This window comes from Littorina saxatilis, linkage group LG17 (assembly GCF_037325665.1).
Source record: "Littorina saxatilis isolate snail1 linkage group LG17, US_GU_Lsax_2.0, whole genome shotgun sequence".
NCBI classification, from domain to species: Eukaryota; Metazoa; Mollusca; class Gastropoda; order Littorinimorpha; family Littorinidae; genus Littorina; species Littorina saxatilis.
The window spans coordinates 24,761,072-24,767,221 of record NC_090261.1 but is presented as its reverse complement, the minus strand read 5'-3'; the positions used below and the strand labels follow the sequence as shown (position 1 = coordinate 24,767,221).

The window sequence follows — 6,150 nt, the reverse complement described above, 5'->3', positions numbered from 1 at the left end:
CTGACGAGCCTGTTTAGCGCGGCCGTAGTGGTTTCGATGTGCTGCATAGCACGCTTTTCTGTACCTCTCTTCGTTTTAACTTTCTGAGCGTGTTTTTAATCCAAACATATCATATCTATATGTTTTTTGAATCAGGAACCAACAGGGAATAAGATGAAATTGTTTTTAAATCGATTTCGGAAATTGAATTTTGATAATTATTTTGATATTTTTAATTTTCAGCCAAATATAACATATTTATATGTGTTTGGAATAAGGAAATGATGTAGAATAAGATGAACGTAAATTTGGATCGTTTTATGTAAAAAAAAAATTATTACAATTTTCAGATCTTTAATGACCAAAGTCATTAATTAATTTTTAAGCCACCAAGCTGAAATGCAATACCGAAGTCCGGCCTTCGTCGAAGATTGCTTTACAAAAATGTCAATCAATTTGATTGAAAAACGAGGGTGTGACAGTGCCGCCTCAACTTTTACAACAAGTCGCGTAAGGCGAAAATACAATATTTAGTCAAGTAGCTGCCATTTTTCAGCAAGACCGTATACTCGTAGCATCGTCAGTCCACCGCTCATGGCAAAGGCAGTGAAATTGACAAGAAGAGCGGGGTAGTAGTTGCGCTAAGAAGGATAGCACGCTTTTCTGTACCTCTCTTTGTTTTAACTTTCTGAGCGTGTTTTTAATCCAAACATATCATATCTATATGTTTTTGGAATCAGGAACCGACAAGGAATAAGATGAAAGTGTTTTTAAATTGATTTCGACAATTTAATTTTGATAATAATTTTTATATATTTAATTTTCAGAGCTTGTTTTTAATCCGAATATAACATATTTATATGTTTTTGGAATCAGCAAATGATGGAGAATAAGATAAACGTAAATTTGGATCGTTTTATAAATTTTTATTTTTTTTTACAATTTTCAGATTTTTAATGACCAAAGTCATTAATTAATTTTGAAGCCACCAAGCTGAAATGCAATACCGAAGTCCGGGCTTCGTCGAAGATTACTTGACCAAAATTTCAATCAATTTGGTTGAAAAATGAGGGCGTGACAGTGCCGCCTCAACTTTCACGAAAAGCCGGATATGACGTCATCAAAGACATTTATCAAAAAAATGAAAAAAACGTATGGGGATTTCATACCCAGGAACTCTCATGTCAAATTTCAGAAAGATCGGTCCAGTAGTTTAGTCTGAATCGCTCTACACACACACACAGACAGACAGACACACACACACACACACACACACACACACACACACACACACACACACACACACACATACACCACGACCCTCGTCTCGATTCCCCCCTCTACGTTAAAATATTTAGTCAAAACTTGACTAAATATAAAAAGTCGGATATGACGTCATCAAAGGTATTTTTCGAAAAAATGAAAAAAACATCCGGGGATATCATACCCAGGAACTCTCATTTCAAATTTCATAAAGATCGGTCCAGTAGTTTGGTCTGAATCGCTCTACACACACACACACGCACATACACACACACACACACACACACTCACATACACCACCACCCTCGTCTCGATTCTCTGTCTAAGTTAAAACATTTAGTCAAAACTTGACTAAATGTAAACAAGTCGCGTAAGGCGAAATTATTACATTTAGTCAAGCTGTGGAACTCACAGAATGAAACTGAACGCACTGCATTTTTTCACAATGACCGTAGTCCGCCGCTCGTGCAAAACGCAGTGAAACTGACGAGACTGTTTAGCGCGGAAGTGGTTTCGCTGTGCTGCATAGCACGCTTTTCTGTACCTCTCTTCGTTTTAACTTTCTGAGCGTGTTTTTAATCCAAACATATCATATCTATATGTTTTTGGAATCAGGAACCGACAAGGAATAAGATGAAATTGTTTTTAAATCGATTTCGGAAATTTGATTTTGATCATAATTTTTATATTTTTAATTTTGAGAGCTTGTTTTTAATCCAAATATAACATATTTATATGTTTTTGGAATCAGAAAATAATGAAGAATAAGATGAACGTAAATTTGGATCGTTTTATAAAAAAAAAATTTTAATTACAATTTTCTGATTTTTAATGACCAAAGTCATTAATTAATTTTTAAGCCACCAAGCTGAAATGCAATACCGAAGTCCGGCCTTTGTCGAAGATTGCTTGGCCAAAATGTCAATCAATTTGATTGAAAAATGAGGGTGTGACAGTGCCGCCTCAACTTTTACAAAAAGCCGGATATGACGTCATCAAAGACATTTATCGAAAAAATGACAAAAACGTCCTGGGATATCATACCCAGGAACTCTCATGTCAAATTTCATAAAGATCGGTCCAGTAGTTTGCTCTGAATCGCTCTACACACACACACGCACACACACACACACACCACGACCCTCGTCTCGATTCCCTCTCTATGTTAAAACATTTAGTCAAAACTTGACTAAATATAAAAACGGACAAGAAGAAGTTTTTAATTTGGTTTTGTAAAAAGAAGATCCTAAAGACACAGGTTGTGACAGTACAAAGCAGATCGCTTTAGATTCAAACCACAGGCGATTGACACGAGTTGCCCTTACATTGATTGATCCGAACGTGAGCCATTGAGGATCCAGGCAACACAGAGACGTCATGATGCCACCACAAATCTCGTTGATTTTGTTTTTGCGCTCAGAAAAATCGTTCATTAGACGTGTTTTCTGAAAATATTTCTTTGAAGTTTCACGTCAATGGCATCGCCGAGCTATGCTGTCTCAAACACACGACAAGGTTTGGAAATTGACCGCTCGCAGCCTTCAAATACGCCACTGAAAAGATCAACCAAGTAAACATGCAGATCTAAAAACCCGTGTGGTTGATCTTTTGATATGAAAGGAATGCAACTGTCCATATATCAGGAATGGATTCGAAGATATGGCGAGTTGAAAATGTTTCCCCGCTAAAAACACGGGTATTTCTATATTTGCAAAGAAGGAATGGACCTAGATATTAAAACAGTTCATCTAGCATAGTCAATGTCGAAGTGCAAAGCCCTAAAAAAAACTAGATCAAAACGAAACAAAAAGTAGACTTGAATCATTCACACAGCTGTACAGTATGGCTAACACTAAGTAAACAATCGTACAATCTCTGCGCCTGCAAAGACTGAAAGAGACACAAAATAATACCATGAGCGTCCACAATCCTTAGATTTCCTACTAGGATCAATCTTGTCTTGAGTTTGCTGCTCTCAATGTCTCATACGACTTTCCAGTAATCGACTGAGAAACGCGATTTCACTTCCTGCGCATGCGTATTGTTTCCTTTCTCTAGTAAATGTGACTTCATTTGGACGCATAACACGAAAACCTAAAAACCAACTCACTTACAAGATAACTAAGTAAAAAATACATAAATAAAGACATATGATAAGATCAAATGATCAAGTTGTCATTTTGAGTTATATACTAGACCAAAGTCTACCTCCACCACCTGCCCCCCCACACACACACCTACTATCACCACCTCCAATCGCCGTCCGACTTCTGCCCGCTACCCACCCACCCCCTTTCTCACCGGCCCCACTTCACACATCTCTCTCCTTATTCAGTCGTACACCTCGGTCCTTCTGAATAAAATCAACACACACACAGAGACAGTTTGGCCAGTTGTCTGCCATTCAGAAAAAAAAGACCTGTAATAACGGTCTGGCAGATGCCATGCCAGAGCTGTCGGTGTTAAGATTGCACAATCTGCACAATTTGCACCCAACTGCACATTTCTCTGTGCAAGTGATAGAGTCCGTGGCATGTGAGGTTGCAACACCACTAGGCGCCTGCATGAAAACCATCTCGATCGCTCTTTCTGTCGATGTCGAAATGTTGAAGGTTTCAAAGGGGTGAGGATAAAAGCTTTAGGGTAGATCTACATGTGTGCATATATATAAATAAGTGACAATGCACTTCAGTTTACCTGGACACTCACTGCAAGACATGCGGTGTTTACCCATCGAACAGGTGTACATCAACAACCCTACACACAGGCACGAGAGGGAACAGTTTTGGATCAGAAAGCTACAAACAGTCTTTCCAAGTGGACAAAACACTATCACCAAATAAATGTCAGATGTCTGGATAACACCTTTTAGTTGATGTAACATTCCTGCGATCACGTCCGGGACATGTTTAACTTTTGAAAGTAAATTTGGCTATGTACTTTTCATGAACCGCCTGTTTTACAGTAATAACCCTATATATACATTGTTTTCAACCATGGGGACAACCCTATCAACTGAGAAAGGAAACTAACTTGCGTCGATCCAGGACTACTACATCGGATGTTGAAAACAAAAAACCAATTAATCTGATTGCTAACTTGAACATGTTAACGCACATAAGCGCGCATGTAAACCTGCATGTGCTCGTATATACAAATTCCTCCGAAAACGGCGTATGGCTGCCTAAATGGCGGGGTAAAAAACGGTCATACACGTAAAATTCCACTCGTGCAAAAAACACGAGTGTACGTGGGAGTTTCAGCCCACGAACGCAGAAGAAGAAGAAGTATATACAAATATATGTATGTGTGTGCGCGCGCGTGATTGCGTGTGTGTGCGTGTATGTGTGTGTGCGTTGGGGATGTGTGGATGTGCCTGTGTCAGTGTGTGTGTCTGTGGGTACATGTGGATTCATGTAGGGGTGAGTGCTTACACGTGCGAACACACACACATTTATTGAAAATAGCCATGAAATAGTCATGCAACAAACGTGCATACTTACCCGTTTTGAAGTACTCAATATCTCCCCCACCTTGTCATCATCCAAGTATTCAACACTGCATTATCTTCAACAATCGACTTGTTTATAACTAGATCTACTACTAGTGTACTAATACTGTCTTATTCATTTTTGGAATTCCGGCACGCAAAAACTATTACGTCATGTATAATTACGTCATATACAAACATTGCGTCAAAGGATATTTGTAAACATCGTGCGAGCTAATTATAGAACACCCTGACGAAGGCCACGAGGCCGAAATATTGGTGAAAACGTGAAGGCTTGTTTTGGTTATTTTTTCCTTGTTTGTTTGTATATAAATGTTTAGAGGGGACATAATATTATATATGTTGGCATACTAGAGGTATTTTTTCAGAGATTACGCACAGTGATCGATTTTTTTCTTTCTATTACAATTAATAATCATAAAGAACACTACAGAATTACCGATATTTTATCAGAAAAATACAATCGCGAAAGTATGCCTCCACCTCAGAAAAAAGAGCCACATGTGAAAATGACAAAGGACAGCATAAAACAGCGTCAATGTGTTCGCATATGGAAACTTCTTCAGGAAAAAAGTAAAAAGTGAACCAAAAAAGCAAATAATTTATTTATAATTAGTATACTTTTGTTGTAAATAAGGTATTTGTATGTTTATTGTTAATATCAGTTTTGATAAGCATTGTGTACGTGTGGGTGGGTGGGGGTGGGTGTTAAATGCACCCTCTTACCACTTCCCTCCCCTTCATTTTTAATTTTGTAGGACTTGAGTTATTTCACTCTATTTTCCGGTTGGATCTGTCCCCTTCTCGTTTTTGGCTCACGTAGGTGTAGCCTATGCGATGCTAAATTTTGTCTGTCTGTGCGTGTGTATGTGTGTATGTGTGTGATAGAAACTTTAACATTTGACTGAACACCGAAATACTAATTTTACCTGGTTATTATCCAAGCAACAGCTTCAAAGTATTGAAGCAATGATCAACATTTCGTCGGCACGTATGTAGTTAAAGTGTGTATCCAAAGAAAACGGGTGGTGAGGGGTTTTGGGGGGAGGGGGGGGGTGTAAAAACAGGTGACTGGTTTGTGTAGTGTGTGGTATGTAGACCAGGTCAGGGGTCAAGGTTAAGTCAGATCGCGTGAAGGATTGTGGTATAGATATAGGTCTCACCCAGCTGCAGTTCGCCGATTCGGGGAAGACGATTTCACATTGTTCGGTTTCGTAGACCCAAAAAAATAGATAAAGAAGATACCAAAGGAGATTTCCTACAGGTTAATCTGCACAGCGTGTTTCCAGTGTGTGCGCGAGGCAGCGCTGTCGAAAGCGCAGTGTCGATCTGGCAGTCGTGTCCTCGTAAGTAGGCTACAGACAGACAGATCTAGATCTAGTGTCTCCCACTCTTGC

At 38.9% G+C, this 6,150-nt stretch overlaps 1 protein-coding gene across 1 annotated transcript in view; it reads right to left on the bottom strand.

Moving 5' to 3' along the window:
• LOC138953743 (thiosulfate transporter TsuA-like) overlaps positions 1-5,041 on the bottom strand; it is a 15,243-nt gene extending 10,202 nt beyond the window's left edge. The window contains exon 1 of the mRNA XM_070325630.1: positions 4,746-5,041. The gene's annotated coding sequence lies outside the window, so the exon portion shown is untranslated. The remainder of the gene's footprint in view (positions 1-4,745) is intronic.
• Positions 5,042-6,150: the final 1,109 nt, after the last annotated feature.